The sequence below is a fragment of the Mirounga angustirostris genome, unplaced genomic scaffold (genome assembly GCF_029215605.1).
Source record: "Mirounga angustirostris isolate CCGP_5_RB_7025 unplaced genomic scaffold, mMirAng1.0.hap1 SCAF_9, whole genome shotgun sequence".
Taxonomy (NCBI): domain Eukaryota; kingdom Metazoa; phylum Chordata; class Mammalia; order Carnivora; family Phocidae; genus Mirounga; species Mirounga angustirostris.
Window position 1 is genome coordinate 71420735 of NW_026991717.1, and position 17920 is coordinate 71438654.

General features: G+C 41.9%; 1 protein-coding gene and 1 long non-coding RNA gene across 9 annotated transcripts in view; one reads left to right on the plus strand and one right to left on the minus strand.

Moving 5' to 3' along the window:
* HNRNPC (heterogeneous nuclear ribonucleoprotein C) overlaps window positions 1–497 on the minus strand; it is a 66645-nt gene extending 66148 nt beyond the window's left edge. For 3 of the 8 annotated variants that reach the window (XM_045900497.3, XM_045900494.3, XM_045900489.3), the window contains exon 1: window positions 342–497. The gene's annotated coding sequence lies outside the window, so the exon portion shown is untranslated. The remainder of the gene's footprint in view (window positions 1–341) is intronic. The other 5 variants (XM_045900495.2, XM_045900485.2, XM_064570769.1 and 2 more) reach the window with 2 other exon arrangements.
* Window positions 498–1676: 1179 nt separating this feature from the next.
* Window positions 1677–12345, plus strand: LOC129046565 (uncharacterized). Its single transcript, XR_008508201.2, has 3 exons — window positions 1677–1832; window positions 11131–11260; window positions 12206–12345. It is a non-coding gene; the product is annotated as an uncharacterized LOC129046565 (long non-coding RNA).
* The last annotated feature ends 5575 nt before the right edge of the window (window positions 12346–17920 follow it).

The window sequence follows — 17920 nt, forward strand, 5'->3', positions numbered from 1 at the left end:
CTTCCAACTGTATTAATGAGCATCTCGATCTTCCCTTTCATCTCTCTCCTGGAGTCCTCATGGTCGTAGAAAATGAAAGGAAAGCAGCCGTTAACACAGAAATAGAGCGGAAAAGGACGTTTTCCCTGCCGATCGTGGCCTAGAGGACACTAGATTAAATCTGCGCAAGGGCTGAGGCCTATAAAACTCTCTCTGCATAAAACCTAATGCCCCAACGTAAAGAGAATAAATGGAGGCCTGGTTACTCTACCGAGGGTAAGGTTCCCTCGTCTTCTCTCCCACACCCCCTCGCGCTCGCCGAGGAACCCAGCGCCTGCCCTGCTTCTGCCCCCTCCACTTACCAGGAGGGGGAAGGGAGAAGAGATTCGATTCTGAATCTCCTACTCCCGAGTTCTACGTGGAGAAGCCAACTGCTGCTGGAGGTCGACAACGCGGCCACACCACTCAGTCCTCGTCTCTTCACAAAATGGCCCCCGAGTCTCCTCTGCCGCCGAGGCGAAGGCCTAGCCCCCGCCCCGCTCCCGAGAATCGTGCTATTGGCTGCGACTTTTCTCGCTCCCGCTTCTAATTAGACAGTTCTACCGCTCTTCACAATTCTGCCCAATCACAATCAGTAGTGGGTTAGACTATGCAGGAGAATTTCCACATGCGTGAGAGAAACTAGTTTGTAAATGGCTATTTTTCCTGTCATTTATCACCAGAGACGTGCTTATTGGCCACTGTACTTGACGAAGCGCTGGGTGGTAACGCGCCTTTGTATCGCGCATCGCTTCGCATCCGGGTATCTGGGAGGTCTGATTGGCGGCTGTATTCTCCTATCCCTGCTCCATAGAGCGCCTAGCAGAAGGCCCGCCCAGATCTCAGAATTCCCGCGGCCCGGGGACGGGGAAAGGACTGAGGGATTTTGTTAGGTACCGGCTCGAAGGATCTGCTGTAGCACCCGGCCTAGGAAAAAGGTGATGCGTTTAGTGAATCCTCCACCGAATGTAGCTAAAGAGAGGACTTTTCTTAGGGGAGGGAGCAGTGAAGACCAGGCTGCAGAAAACTAACCAACCCTACAGTTTTCCCGACCCTAGATCCCTTCTCAGTTCTAGACTCAAATGTCAGCTCCCTCCTGGATCCACTTGTCAGCCCGTCAAGCCCTTCATACAAACCGTATCTCACCCAAACCAACTGACTTACTTATTCCTTTCCACTACAAGAAGTAAAGGAAGTCTAAAGTGCTGGCCTGGAATACCATGCCCACCCTCTGGCCTCCAATCATCCTGCTGATACCCTACATGCCAACCAAATTGGCTTACCCCTCTGTCTCCCCCCGCCTCCCGAAATGACCTACTGTCTACTGGGTGGGGTCACCACCTGCCCAGTCCCTCTGGTTATATTGCAGCAGCTCTGAACGCAGTAAGAAATAGGTCTAGCTCTTCTAAGAAGGAGGGAGATTGCCTTGTGCCGTTAAGGAAAGGAAGATGCAGAACACCTGATAACGTGATTACATCTGTATCCATTTTAAGGGGTAAATGTATATGTGAATGCAGTTTTATGCATTAGTTTTGCATTAATTCTGAATTGCAGATAGATTCACAACGAAGCTGTCTGTTACCTGTCAAATGACAAAACAAACAATTTTGTAACTAGCTTGATGTCCTTTCTTCCCAAGGGAAAACCATCCACGGATTAGGAGAATACAGTGCCTCACAAGCAATGGAGCCTTCTACTAGAGGGCGTTTGGGCAACAGCGACTTTTACAGAGCACTAGACGCTAGACGCGGCAAATCAAAACAGGCCTGGAGTTGCATATCTGACCTTACTTATAAAGGTCAAGGAGCAAGGAAGTAAGTTTGGGAGCCCAGCGTTGACTTGGCTTTTGGGGATTGGCTGACAAGATACAGTGTTTCCGGTCAAGAAGAATTTAAATGAACACCAAAGTTTGGTTTCCGGGACGTGACCCCTGGCAGGAGGGACTCCATCTTGGACCTAGAAATTTATTTTAACGTACCTCTGGGGAGCGGACCTTTTACCTTTTTAAGTGGTATGCCTTTTTATACTGCTAGATTTTTTTTTTTTGCCATATGCATGTATTGTTTTTAAGCTAACCTGAAAAGCAAAAACAAAAGCATGTAAAAAAAAAAAAAAAACCGAAATACTAATAGTGGTTTTTTTTGTGGGAGAATTAGGTGCTTTTTGTTTTTTTTTTTTTTTTTTTTTTTTGCTTGTGCTTTTCTGTATTTTCCAAATTGTCAACTCTGAACAAGTAATCATCCTCCAGGTGCTTAATGCCAGCTCAGTCGCCACATTGCATTGGAAACTCACAGCTCTATGGTTAATTTTACACTCATCTCTCCTCCTGGATGGTAAGGTTTTATAAAAAAAAAATGTTTATTATTGAAGTATAGTTGACTATGTTATATTAGTTTCAGGTGCACAACCTTGTGATTCCACAGTTCTATACATTATGCAATGCTCACCACCCACAGTAAGTGTAGTTACCATACAATGTCATTATAATGTTATAGGCTGTAGTCACTATGCTATACTTTTAGAATCTGTGGCTTATTTCTTTTATAAATCGAAGTCTGTACCTCTTAATCCCTTTCTCCCCATTTCACCTATCCCACCCACTCTCTCCCCCTCTGGCAACCACCAGTTCTCTGTATTTATGAGTCTTTTTCTGTTTGTTTTGTTTTGTTTTTTAGATTCCACATATAAGTGAAATCATATAGCATTTGCCTTCTCTGATGTATTTCACTTAACATAATACCCTCTAGGCCCATCCATGTTGTTGTAAATGGCAAGATCTCATTCTTTTTAATGGTTTAGAAATATTCCGTTGTGTGTATATAAAATATATATCATCTTTATCCATTTATCTATTGATGAACACTTAGGTTGCTTCCATATCTTGGCCATTATAAATAATGTTGCAATAATTATAGGGGTGCATATATCTTTTCCAATTAGTGTTTTTGTTTTTTCTGGGTAAATAGCCAGTGGTGGAATCACTGGATGATATAGTATTTCTATTTTTAATTTTTTAAGGTACACCCATACTCTTTTCCACAGTGATTGCACCAAAAATTTACATTTTCCGCCCTCCCCAAATTTACATTTTCCCCCATCAGGCCAGGAGGGTTCCTTTTTCTTCATGTTCCCACCAACATTTCTTATTTCTTGTGTTTTTGATTTTAGTCATTCTGACAGGTGTGAGGTGATATCTCATTGTGGTTTTGGTTTGCATTTCCCTGATGATCAGTGATGTTGGCCATCTGTATGTCTTTGGAAAAAGGTCTGTTTAGGTCCTCTCCCCATTTTTAATCGGATTATTTGTTTTTTTAGTGTTGAGCTGTGTTAAGTGTTTTTTGTTTTTTAATTAAGTAGGCTCCGTGACCAGCAAGGGGCTTGAACTCATGACCCTGAGATCAAGAGTCACATGCTCTACTGCCTGAGCCAGCAAAGCATGCTGCTGTATAAGTTCTTTATATATGTTGAATATTAACTCCTTATTGGATATATGTTTTGCAAATATCTCTTCCCATTCAGTAGGTTGCCTTTTCCTTTTGTTGATGGTTTCCTTTGCTGTGCAAAAGTTTTTTATTTTGGTGTAGTTCCAATAGTTTATTTTTGCTTTTGTTTCTCTTGTCTGAGGAGACATTATCCATAAATACCTTGCCCAAGCTGATGTCAAAGAGATTACTGCCTGTATTTTCTTTTGGGAGTTTTACGGTTCCAGGTCTCACATTTATGTCATTAATCCATTTTAGTTTATTTTTGTGTAAGTAAAGTGTAAGTCAGTGGTCCAGTTTCATTCTTTTGCATATAGCTGTCCAGTTTTCCTAATACCATTTATTGAAGAGACTGTTTTTTCCCCATTGTATATTCTTGCCTCCTTTGTCATAGACTAATTGACCATGTCACTATGGGATTATTGCTGGGTTTTCTATTCTGTTCCATTTATCTATGCATCTGTAACCATATATATATATATATATTTTTTAAAGATTTTATTTATTTATTCATGAGAGACAGAGAGAGAGACAGAGGCAGAGGGAGAAGCAGGCTCCCCACGGAGCAGGGAGCCCGATGCGGGACTCGATCCCAGGACCCTGGGATCATGACCTGAGCCGAAGGCAGACGCTTAACCGACTGAGCCACCCAGGCGTCCCTGTAACCATATTTTTTCAATTGCTATAGCTTTGTAGTGTATCTTGAAATCTGGGATAGTGATATGTCTAGTTTTGTTCTTCTTTCTCCAGATTGCTTTGGCTCCTTAGGGTCTTTTGTGGATTATTTGTTCTAGTTCTGTGAAAAATTCTCTTAGTATTTTGATAGGGATTGCATTAAATCTGTAGATTGCTTTAGCTAGTATGGTCATTTTAATAATAGTAATTCTTCCAATCCACAATCATGGCATATGTTTCCATTTATGTCTTCAATTTCTTTCATCAGTGTCTTACAGTTTTCAGAGTATAGGTCTTTCACCTCCTTGGATAAGTTTATTCCTAGATATTTTATTCTTTTTTTAAAATTTTATTACGTTATGTTAATCACATTCTTTTTTTTTTTTTTAAAGATTTATTTATTTATTTGAGAGAGAGAGAATGAGAGAGAGTACATGAGAGGGGGGAGGGTCAGAGGGAGAAGCAGGCTCCTCGCTGAGCAGGGAGCCCGATGCGGGACTCGACCCCAGGACTCCAGGATCATGACCTGAGCCGAAGGCAGTTGCTTAACCAACTGAGCCACCCAGGCGCCCCACAATATTCTTTTTGATGTAATTGTAAATGGGATTGTTTTCTTAATTTCCCTTTCTGATAGCTCATTATTAGTGCATAGAAATGCAACAGATTTCTGTATATTAATTTAGTGTCCTGAAGTTTTACTGAATTTATTTATTCTAACAGTTTTTTTGGTGAAGACTTTAGGGTTTTCTCTATGTAATATCATGTCATCTGCAAATAGTGACAGTTTTATTTCTGCCTTACAAATTTGGATGCCTTTTATTTCTTGTCTGATTATTGCAGCTAGGACTTCCAGGACAATGTTGAACAAAAGTGGCAAGAATTGACATTCTTGTCTTGTTCCTATTTTTAGAGGAAAAATTTTCAGTTTTTCAGCATTGAGTATGATGTTAACTGTGGTTTTGTCAAATATGGCTTTTATTATTTTTAGGTATATTCCCTCTAAATCCACTTTGTTGAGAGTTTTTATCATGAATGGCTGTTGAATTTTGTCAAATGCTTTTTGTGCATCTGTTAAGATGATCATATTGTTTTTTGGGGGTTTTTTTGGATCATATTGTTTTTAACCTTCATTTTGTTATTGTGATATGTTGATTGATTTGTGATTTTTAAAAAATATTTATTTTAGAGAGGGAGTGAGGGGATGCACATGGCTGGGTGGGGGAGGGGAGGTGCAGAAGAAGAGGGAGAGAGAAACTTAAGCAGATTTCTCATTGAGCATGGAGCCCCACGTGGGGCTAGATCTCAGGACACTGAGATCATGACTTGAGCTGAAACCAAAAGTCCAACACTTAACCTACTATGCCACCCAGGCACTCCCTGATTTGTGGATATTGAACCATCCTTGTGTCCCTGGAATAAATCCCACTTGATTGTGGTGAATGATTTTTTTAAATGTAATGTTGAATTTGGTTGCCAATATTTTGTGGATAATTTTTGCATCCATGTTCATCAGGGATATTGGCCTGTAGTTTTTTTCTCTTGTGATGTCTTTCTCTGGTTTTGGTCTCAGGGTAATGCTGGCCTCGTAGAATGAATCTGGACATTTTTCTTCCTCTTCTGTTTTTTGGGAATAGTTTGAGAAGAATAGGTATTAACTCTCCTTTAAATGTTTGGTAGAGTTCACCTATGAAGCCATGTGGTCCTCGACTTTGGGTTTGGGGGAGGTTTTTGATTACTGATTCAATTTCATTACCAGTAATCAGTCTGTTCAGATTTTCTATTTTTTCCTGATTCAGTTTTGCAAAATTGTAGGTTTCAAGAAATTTATCTATTTCTTCTAGGTTGCGCAATTTTTCGCATGTAAGTTTTTGTAGTAGTTGCTTGTAATCCTTTGTAGTTCTGTGGTGTCAGTTGTTGCTTCTCCTCTTTCTTTTTTTTTTTTTTTTAAAGATTTTATTTATTTATTTGAGAGAGAGAGAATGAGAGAGAGCGAGTACATGAGAGGGGGGTGGGTCAGAGGGAGAAGCAGACTCCCCGCTGAGCAGGGAGCCCGATGGGGGACTCGATCCAGGGACTCCAGGATCATGACCTGAGCCGAAGGCAGTCGCTTAACCAACTGAGCCACTCAGGTGCCCCACTTCTCCTCTTTCAATCCCAGTTTTATTTATTAGAGTCCTCCCTCTTTTTCTTGATGAGTCTGGCTAAGTGTTCATCAATTTTGTTTATCTTTTCAAAGAACCAGCTACTGGTTTCAATCTATTTCATTTATTTCTACCTCGATCTTTACTATTTCCTTCCTTTTACTAACTTTGGGCTTTGTTTGGTTTTGGATGGTAAGTTTTTGGATGGCAGACTTTAATTCTTTTTTTTTAAGATTTTATTTATTTATTTGAGAGAGGACATGACAGAGAGAAAGAGAGAGAGAGAGCAGGAGCATACTTGGGAGTGCAGAAGCATGAGCAGGGGGGAGGAGCAGAGGGAGAGGGAGAAGAAGACTCCCGCCAAGCACGGAGCCTGATGCGGGGCTTGATCCCAGGACCCTGGGATCATCACCTGCGGAGGGCAGATGATTAACTGATTGAGCCAACCCAGGCGCCCCGAAGGATTTAATTCTTATTACTCTCTGTATTCCCCTTACTTACTACATATCCCAGGGCCTTACACAGAGTGTTTGAAATTTGTATTAATCAGTAACTTTTATTTATCAGGAGAAATTGTTATTTTCTCAGGACACACAGGTAAACTGTCCTTTCTTTATTATATTTTATATAGCACTTACTCAGAGGGACCAGAGGCTTGGTTGACCTGTAATTCATGTAACTACTGAAGTAAACAGAAATAATCACTGTTTAAAAAGAGACAATGTGGGATCCCTGGGTGGCTCAGTTGGTTAAGCCTCTCCTGTCGGTTCAGGTCATGATCCCAGGGTCCTGGGATCAAGTCCTGCATTGGGCTCCTTGCTCAGCAGGAGTCTGCTTCTCCCACTGTCCCTCCCCCTGCTTGTGCCCTCTTTCTCTCTGACAAATAGATAAAATTAAAAAAAAGACAGCAGTCTCCAAATGGAATCACCTGTGCTGAGCCCACACCACCAAACTGAAACTTAATACTTAACCTAATTGCAGTTTCGTTCTCCCTCAGGAGTATAATCTTAACCAGTCAGTCTGAAATTGCCTGATCAGCACTGGTGAGGTAATCCACCTGATAGACCCTTTTGTCCTCCATAGGAAGGTGACCTAGCCTGAAATAATCCTTTTTCCCCCCCATGTATGTCTTCCTTATCTCACCCTTTCTCTGCCTTTGAAAACCTGTCCTTCCTGTAACTCTTTGGAGTTCCTTTCTATTTGTAGACAGGATGCTGCCCAATTCATGAATCATTGAATGAAGTCAATTAGATCTTCAAATTTACTCAGTTGAATTTTGTTTTTTAACAACACTAACATGTTTTATTACTCATTGTTCTTGTAGAATAAAAATATCTATAAAATATTAATGAAACCTACTTACTTTCGTTTTACCAGAAATCTGTTTTACTGCGTGATCTTTGTCATGACCTATTTATTAACCAGCACTGTATTTGATGCGAGAGAAGTACTTAAGAGACCATTTATATTTTCAAGGAGTTTGTTTCTTAGCTAGGTGGTGTAGAAGTAGAAGATAGAGGAAGAATTAACAATCAATCCCTCTGTCAAATAACTTAGAATTTACTAAGGATGGGAAAATAAGTGAAAAAATAGCATAATACAAGACAGAATGCTAAGCACCATGTTGATGACAAATATTTATGATTCTTTTAAGGCTTTGTAAACCTAGGTAGGCGAGTTGGAAAGTAGGAAGTGCCCTTGATCTCTTTTGCTTACTCTAAACACCGTACAGTTCTAAAGTTGAATGCTTGCTTCTATTGGTGGTTGTGTATAATAGAAAGCCATGAGCCAGACTCCAATAATGGAGGTGGAGTGGGGGAAGAGGTAAGGAACAGAGAAGCAGTAACTCCTTACCTTGCGATAAAGAAAAAACAGAGCAAAACTGAACTTTTGTTTTTTAATTCAAGAAGTAATTATCTTTGAAGAAGGCTTTATGTGGTTTGGAGTTATTACCAGGGTAATAGTTACCTTAATAAATACATTACCAGGGTAATGTATCCCCTGCAACCTTCCCTCCTCCCAATTCCAAGCCACCTGCCAAGAAGAAGAAAGGAAAAGCAGCAATAGCTGTGAAATACATAATGTACTTTTTCCCTAAGTTATTAGCTGAATGTTGTACTAGTATCTGTCATCCTACATGCCCTCATTGTACTTAATTATCTACCTTATTCCATTCAACAAGTCAAATGGGACTATACTAGTCAATTGTCATTGCCTCTTTTCCTCTGCATCCTCCATTGGCCAAGGATGTTCTTCCTATTGGAGAGTGAGGAGGTGGTTTCTGATGAATCCAGACAAAGCACTTAATTTAAACTTCACAGAGCTCTCTGATGTACCCAACAGTACTTTATAATTCTTTGCAGTCATTTGGAAACCTTCCCAATGTTTGCAATCTATCTTCTACAGGCAACTTTATTCTGTGTGAAAAATAACATGATAAAGATATTACACATCACTTTCAAGACCCTTCCTCTTTTACTGCCTTCTGTTTCTCCCACACTGAGGCTGTCCCCCATGCTGATTCTGCAAATTACTGTCATGGTAATCATCTGAAAGTATTCACTTTTTTGTGTGTGACTCCCACACTAGAATTCTATAATAGCTCTCTATTGCAGTCCTACATTTTCATTGTTTCATTCACAGCTCTTCCGTGACTGGCTCCGCCTTACCTATCAATGTTACCTATCGATGCTATCCTCCTCTCCCCGCCCCGCTGACCCACCCCACACAAGACCCTGCGCCTAGCCAGCACCTGCCGTCCTTGGACTGCAACAGGCCAGACTGCCATTCTCTTTCCCCACAGTCCAACTATTCTTTAAAACCCAACTCAAGTCCCAGTTAATGTTTTTAAAGAATATAGATGCTTCAACTGCTTATTCAATCAACCAATACTCCATGGGTTTTTTTTTAACTTTGTTTTCTCTACTCACAAAACTAGATAGAACATAATTCCAGTACTCAAGCCTTGTACCCCTTCTCAGGCTCATTTCATAGTTATTATTTACCCTTTAACAAGATAGTACTGTTTTTTTTTTTTCTGTAATCCTTTTATTTATGGATCCCATTTTGTACTTGGTGTATGTGTGTAAATCATAAAATTTAATAGGCTGATGATTTGACTCACTGTTTGACATGGCATTTTGTTATACCTATTTCTGTTTTCGTTCCAAAGGCCTTTGGCAGTGGGTAAAATCATACTAGGGAAATTTGGAATTTAGACTCCAATGAATAGATTATTGATGATCTGGTTTCTAGAGTACAGATTCTACAAAAAAGACCTTGTACATTGCCAGTAAAATTATTGGTCACTCTGGTTGGATACATACCTTCTTAAGGCTTCCAGTGGTTCCCCCTTCATTATTTTAAAGATTTCCCTATGAAAATAAGCTGTTTTCTTTTTTCTAATAATATGTGATTTTTGTAAAAATTTGAAATACAGATGAAGTGAAAGTTTCTATTTGATCCATCCTCCAAAAGCAACCATTCTTAACTACTTAGTGTACATCTTTAAGATCTTTAAAAAATATATGGATTTATTTTTACCTAAATATTATCATAATCTGTAATCAGGGGCTTTTTTTAAATCTCTTTTGTTTAAAAAGGGGTTTATTTATTTGAGAGAGAGAGCACAACCAGGGGAAGTGGCAGGCAGAGGGAGAAGCAGGCTCTCTGCTGAGCAAGGAGCCCGATGTGGGACTCGATCCCAGGACCCTGGGATCATGACCTGAGCGGAAGGCAGATGCTTAACTGCTTAACAGACTGAACCACCCACGAATGGGCGGAAGGGGCAGAGGGAGAAGCAGACACCCCCTGAGCAGGGAGCCCGCCCCTGGGCTCAAGAAGCTCAGGGACTTGATCTGAGGACCCCAGGATCATGACCTGAGCCAAAGGCAGACACCTAATCTACTGAGCCACCCAGACACCCTTCATCTCTTTTTCTTAATAAACAAAACCCTGAGCTTAAAAATTTTTCAATAAAGGCGCGCCTGGGTGGCTCAGTCCTTAAGCGTCTGCCTTCGGCTCAGGTCATGATCTCAGGGTCCTGGGATCGAGCCCCGCATCGGGCTCCCTGCTCCGGGGGAAGCCTGCTTCTCCCTCTCCCATTCCCCCTGCTTGTGTTCCCTCTCTCGCTGTGTCTCTCTCTGTCAAGTTAATAAAAATCTTAAAAAAAAAATTTTAATAAAGAATAAAAAAATGTTTATCCACGAAGCTTGAAAAAGTTACAGATTAAAGAAATTTTGAATACTGGGGCACCTGGGTGGCTCAGTTGTTAAGAATCTGCCTTTGGCTCAGGTCGTGATCCCAGGGTTCTGGGATCAAGCCCTGCATCGGGGCTCCCTGCTCAGTGGGAAGCCTGCTTCTCCCTCTCCTACTCCCCCTGCTTGTGTTCCCTCTATCGCTGTGTGTGTCTCTCTCTGTCAAATAAATAAATAAAATCTTTTAAAAAAAAAAATTTTTTTTTTGAATCCTAACATCCACTTAGTGGTTTTAAATTTGAGTAGTATTTGATTGTGAGTATTACTGGTCACCTTCAGATTAAATAGTAACAGTAGGGGCACCTGGGAGGCTCAGATGGTTAAGCGTCTGCCTTCGCTCAGGTCACGATCCCAGAGTCCTGGGATCGAGCCCCACATCAGGCTCCTGGCTCAGCGGGGAGTCTGCTTCTGCCTCTCCCTCTGCTCATGCTGTCTCACTCTCTCTCTCTCTCTCTGTGTCTCAGATGAATAAATAAAATCTTAAGAAAATTTAATAAAAACAATAATAGGTCTTCATCTCTGAGTGTTGACCCCCTTGCCTTCTCCTCTCTTTCACAGCAAAGTTTGGAGTAATCTTTCATCCATTGGTACAGTGATTGCTGGCCATTCCCGGCAAGTGGTGACCCTGGTGTGACCATTTTGCAATGGACATCGTACAGACTGCCCGGAAACAAAAAGTCTGCGCACAGTAAGTTGACATCGGCTCATGGCCGAGTTCGGGAAAGTTCAGTCTTGGGTATTTTTATGGAATTAAAAGGTCTCTAAGAACTCCAGATATGGGGGGGAGAAAACCTCTCTCTTGAACAGAGACAATATATTAAGGTTTTATTTATTTATTTATTTTAAGATTTTATTTATTTATTTGACAGAGAGAGACACAGCGAGAGAGAGGGAACCCAAGCAGGGGGAGAGGGAGAAGCAGGCTTCCTGCCAAGCAGGCAGCCGGATGTGGGGCTCCATCTCAGGACCCTGGGATCATGACCTGAACCGAAGGCAGACACTTAATGACTGAGCCACCCAGGCGCCCCAATATATTAAGGTTTTAAAGCAACTTTTAAAGGCTAACAGGGCTACTATAAATGAGAAACAGCTCCTTAAGGTGAGCGGGGCCACTGTAATGGAGGACCAACTTCAGGGTTTGTTACAGGTGTTATTGAGCAGAACCCATGGTTCCCTGACTGGGGAACTTTAGATTTAGAAGTATGGGAGAGAATTGGAAAGAGCTTGAAACATTGCCATAAACAAGGTAAAAAGGTGTCCCTTGCTTCCCTTACTATGTGGGGTCTAGTCAGGTCTGCCCTGGCCTCTTTACATACTGAGGACACCTCAAACGTCTTTAAAGAAAAAGAAGAGGAACCTATGACTCCTTCAGCTCCCCAAATTAGCCCTTCTCAGGTTAGACCCAACAAAGAAGAAGAGCTCCATCCTCCCCACCAACTAAGAAATTCCACCACCTTCCCCTCTTTGCCCCCCACTTAGTTGACCCTTACTGGGGGCTACATCTGGGAAGCGATACTTGAAGGGGACTGTTTCCTAGGCAGTAAAGACTACGTGTGTTGGAATGTTGCTTAGACCATGATGGATTTCTATCTTTACTGTTTTCTTTCTTTCTTTTTTTTTTTTTTTTTTAAAGATTTTATTTATTTATTCATGAGAGACAGAGAGAAACAGAGGGAGAAGCAGGCTCCCAAGGAGCGGGAAGCCCGATGCGGGACTCGATCCCAGGACCCTGGGATCATGACCTGAGCCGAAGGCAGACGCTTAACCATCTGAGCCACCCAGGTGCCCTTTACTGTTTTCTTTCAATGTCCTCTACTAACTACTTAAGCTACAAAATTGGATAATTCCCCTTGTAAAACTTCTAGTGTTTTCCTGCGTTAAAAATGGCCGGTTCGGGGGCGCCTGGGTGGCTCAGTTGGTTAAGCGACTGCCTTCGGCTCAGGTCATGATCCCAGGGTCCGGGGATCGAGTCCCACATCGGGCTCCCGGCTCAGCAGGAAGCCTGCTTCTCCCTCTCCCGCTCCCCCTGCTTGTGTTCCTGCTCTCGTTGTCTCTGTCTCTGTCAAATAAATAAATAAAATCTTTAAAAAAAAAAAAAAAAACGAAAAAAAATGGCCGGTTCTTCAAGGCGAGGTAACATAAGGAAGGCATGACCTTCTATGGCATGACCTTCAAGGCAAGGTAAAATAAGGTGTGACCTTCGAGGCACGGTATTTCAGTCCATACACCGGCACCCATCTTAGTCTAGAATGCGATGGGGAAGCGAGGGGTAGGGCAGGCCTCCCTCCTACAGGGGCCTGTATCAGTGGCGGTAGTCATAGCAGTTTTGTTCGGGGGACACCTCAGGTTGCTTTGACACCAGGAACCTCTGACATATCCCACGTGGGACACCACCTGGGAGTCAAGGGGATTTTCTTTTTTTTTTTTTTAAGATCTTATTTATTTATTTGAGAGGGAGAGAATGAGAGCGAGCACATGAGAGGGGGGAGGGTCAGAGGGAGAAGCAGGTTCCCTGCTGAGCAGGGAGCCCGATGCGGGACTCGATCCAGGGACTCCAGGATCATGACCCGAGCCAAAGGCAGTCGCTTAACCAACTGAGCCACCCAGGTGCCCCAATTTTCTAGGTAATGGACCTTCTCTTTTCTTCAGTTCCCAAGGACTCTCCCTTGGGATACCTTTTAACTCACTGGAAACAATTCGGATTGCAAAATTTAGTAAAGGATTGATCTCCTGTAACACTGCATGGCCTTAGTGGGACTATCAGCTCTCTTCGGTAAGAAAAGGTAAATAGACCTAAGGTACCCATTGCTTGTACCTAGGCCTTCATTGCTCTACATCAGGACCCCAACCTGAGGGCCTTGCAGAATGTTCTACCGAATGTGTTTGGCTAGTAAACTCCCTCCTGACATATTGGATGATAATTATCTAAATAGGCCTTCTCCAAGTAAACCCAGGTTACTGGAGGAAACACAGGCCATCCCAGACAAAGGGGACTCCTGTCTCTCTCTCTCTCACTAACTGTTCTTAATAGATGTGGGGGCTTCTCCCTCACTCATTTCCGGGGTTAATGGCTGTAATTGGAGCCAACTGTGATTAAGTCTACCTCGGGATGGGGACTTTAAGGAACATTCCCAAGCAGCTGCTAGAACTCTCTGTTTTGGGGAAATTCCCTGTCTTCTCTGGCCTGACATGGACTACCTATTCCTCCTTGTTGGCGGGAAAACATGACCTCTGCTACCCTGTTGGAGCTGATGAGCTCCATAGAATCAGGAACCCTTTCTCTGCCCTCTGACAGCACTTTGCCTCTTCTGTCTCCCCCTCCCCCTTCTCCTGTTTCTGCACCACCTTGGGTGTGGACTGCATAACTGGCTTCCAGACCATCCTTGGTGCCTCAGGCACCATGGCTCCTCCTTTCACTGTCAAGGAGCAAAGAAGAACACCCCCTGGACCTAACACCACCCACTCTAGATTTCCCCACCAGTGTCTCAGGTAAAAATTGACAATGGAGAGGATCCAGGTGGAACATAATTCAGTGTTTGAACTAAGTTAAGTTTGTCAGTTTAATTAAGATAGACATGTCTCTGAGCATTGACCCCCTTGCCTTCTCTCTTTCACGGCAAAGTTTGGAGTAATCTTTCATCTGTGGGTACAGAGATTGCTGGCCATTCCCGGCACTATGAGTCTCCAGACTAAAACCCACCCTCTCCAACACATTCACTCCAAGACTTTTCACTGGGAAAGTTTAAAACCCCAGGGATCAGAAGAGGATTCTAATCACTTGAGGAAAGTATAGAGTGGGTAACCATTCAAAAAGAATAGGAGTATTCAAATACTGATGAAGGATAGTTGGAAGGCAGGCAGGCAGGGACAAGGGGCCCCCGCCCTAAGAGGAAACCATCCTTAAAAGGATTTTACACCACCCTGGAAGGAGCCCTCCACCCTTTCCCATGTGATAGATGGGTGACAAAAGCCTGATTGGATGAGAGGTGCAGGGAGGGTAAATCAGATTAAAACAGCCCGATAACAAGCCCATTAAACCCCTGGACTTAGAAACTTCGGTGGCAACCGTCTCAGGTTCCTTCCCTCCTCAGGAGTTTTGTACTGTTATTCAATAAACTGTACTCTCCTCAATAAGCCTTGCTTTGCTACCCACCAAAGGAAAAAAATAAATAAAAATAATAATAATAGATAACTTTTATTGAACAGTTACTATGTGTCAGGCACTTTTCTAAGTGTTTTATGCAAATTAGTTTATCTGGTGATTTTATTATCCCCATTTTAAAGATGAGGAAACTAAACCACAGAGAGGTTAGGTAATTTGCTTAAGGTGGCACAGTTTTTGAGGTAGCTAAGATTCTGATGCTAGGAAGTGTGATTCTAGAGTGTGTGCATATAACCATTGTACAGCTATTAATAGTTTGCCAAGATGGAAAATCCTATCCATTTATTCAACAAATGTTTATGAAGTGCATGCTATGTAAGAAGTATTATGCCAAGTACTATGCCAGGTCATAAGAACATAGAAGTAAACAAAATAGTTGTGGTCCCTGACCTTCAGAATAGTCAAGTATTAAATGAATAATTAATTACTTATAGTAAATTGTATTAAGTGCTACTAAAGATAAGTATGGGGTGCGGTGGAGCCTGTATAATATAGGCCCTTGCCCCTTCAAGGAAATATTGTGAAAATAAATGACTTAATTTAAAGAACTTTCAGAAAAAAACTTTCTATTTCTTATTTCCTTAATTTCTTTTTCCCCCTTCCTACTAAATGTTTCTCCATCTTTTCCTTTGTCTTCTTTGCTCCTCTTCTAATTTTCATCCCATCATTGACCTAAATCTGGTTTCTTGTACGTTAAGCCCTCTTAACACACTTGCCATCTGTTCTTCTGGCTCTGAAGAACAAGATTTTATCCTCTGGTAATTTTTCATTAGGCTAATCTTTATACAGCTTACAGAGTGCTTTTCAGTTGACAAGCCTTACATTTCTATTATGGTAGAAATTGACCTTTTGAGCACACATCTAAATGTTATAAAACTACTATGTGAACTGGTTCAGATCCTTTCAAATATGAAATTATATTTTATGTAGTAATTATCTTTCACATGACTGACCATTACAAAGTTTACCCAGGTATTATTTATTTTTTTTTTTTTTTAAAGATTTCATTTATTTATTTGTCAGCGAGAGAGAGAGCGAGAGAGAGCACGCACACTAGCAGAGGGAGCAGCGGAAGCAGGCTCCCTGCTGAGCAAGAAGTCTGATGTGGGACTTGATCCCAGGACCCTGGGATCATGACCTGAGCTGAAGGCAGACGCTTAAGCAACTGAGCCATCCAGGCGTCCCTACCCAGGTATTTTTTAAACACAATTTTGAGACCTGTCTTAATGTCTTAGGAACATTTCAATAGAATGATTCTTATCGTATCCTATTCTTATCTATCCTATTCCACAATTCCTCCCCCAGGATACTGCCTTTTTGTCATTTCAATTTATATTCAGAAACCTAAAATTCAGAACGTACTCTCCTGCTCACTTCATTGTCCAAAGAACCCTGAGTACTGTTCCCTTCTAAAGAGTGGTGAAAATAGAATAGTAGGAGTTAAAAAGTGGTGAATTTGGGGAATGAAAAGAAATGCCAAATTGGGGATAATATCACAAAGAAAGGTAGCATGCATTTGAATTGGCAGATTTGAGCAATGGAGGACTGATCATTAAAATCCCTTCCCTTTTTAAAAAAATTATTTTAATTCCAGTGTAGTTAACATGCAGTGTTATATTATTTTCAGATGTGCAAATAGTGATTCAACAGTTCCATATATTAGTGCTCATCAAGATAAGTGTATACTTAATCTCCATCACCTGTTTTACCTATTCCTTCCCACTTACTTCCCCTCTGGTAACCATCCCTTTATTCTCTATAGTTAAGAATCTGTTTTTTGGTTTGTCTTTTTTTTTTTTCCCTTTGTTTGCTGTTTTGTTTCTTTTTTTTTTTTTTTAAAGATTTTATTCATTCATGAGAGAGAGACAGAGACAGAGAGAGCACAAGCAGGGGGAGAGGCAGAGGGAGAAACAGACTTCCCACCAAGCTGGGAGCCCGGCATGGGGCTCTATCCCAGGACCTGGAGATCATGACCTGAGCCGAAGGCAGACGCCCAACCATCTGAGCCACCCAGGCACCCCTGCTGTTTTGTTTCTTAAATCCCACATATATGTGAAATTATATGGTATTTGTCTTTCTAAAATACCTAGGAATAAACTTAACCAAAGAGGTGAAAGACCTGTACTCTGAAAGCTATAGAACATTGATGAAGGAAATTGAAGACGACACAAAGAAATGGAAAGACATTCCATGCTCATGGATTGGAAGAACAAATATCGTCAAAATGTATACTACTCAAAGCAATCTACAGATTTAATGCAATCCCTATCAAAATACCACCAGCATTATTCACAGAACTAGAACAAACAATCCTAAAATCTGTATGGAACCACAAAAGACCCCGAATAGCCAAAGCAATCTTGAAAAAGAAAAACCAAGCTGGCAGTTTCACAGTTTCGACTTCAAGTTGTATTATAAAGCTGTAGTAATCAAAACAGTATGGTACTGGCACAAAATTAGACACATAGATCAATGGAACAGAATAGTCCTGAAATAAACCCATAATTATATGGTCAAATTTTTTTTTTTAAAGATTTCATTTATTTTTGGGTGCCTGGGTGGCTCAGTCGTTAAGCATTTGCCTTCGGCTCAGGTCATGATCCCAGGGTTCTGGGATCGAGTCCCACATCAGGTTCCTCGCTCAGCGGGGAGTCTGCTCCCTCTCCCTCTGCCTGCCGCTTTGCCTACTTGTGCTCTATCTCTCTGTCAAATAAATAAAATCTTTAAAAAAAAAAGATTTTATTTATTTTTTGACAGAGAGAGACACAGCGAGAGAGGGAACACAAGCAAGGGGAGTGGGAAGGGGAGAAGCAGGCTTCCCGTGGAGCAAGGAGCCTGATGCGGAACTCGATCCCAGGACCCTGGGATCATGACCTGAGCTGAAGGCAGACGCTTAACGTCTGAGCCACCCAGGCACACCATATCATCAATTTGATAAGGAAAAATCTGTGTCCTAAGATGGCCAACCAAGCCAGCAAGGGAGTCCCAGCCCCTGCCCCGGGGCTCTCGGCTTTGCTTTCCGAGCTTGCCAATCCGGGTTCCTCTCCCTGCCCCGCTTCACGCACGCGCCAAGAGTGCCCAGTATGTGGAAGTAGAAGTGTATAATTGCCCCCTTTGTGTGTGCTCGGGGCTCAGACCTCTGGAAACCACTCTCCTCTGAGCCCCCCGGCGTTAAATAAACCTCCT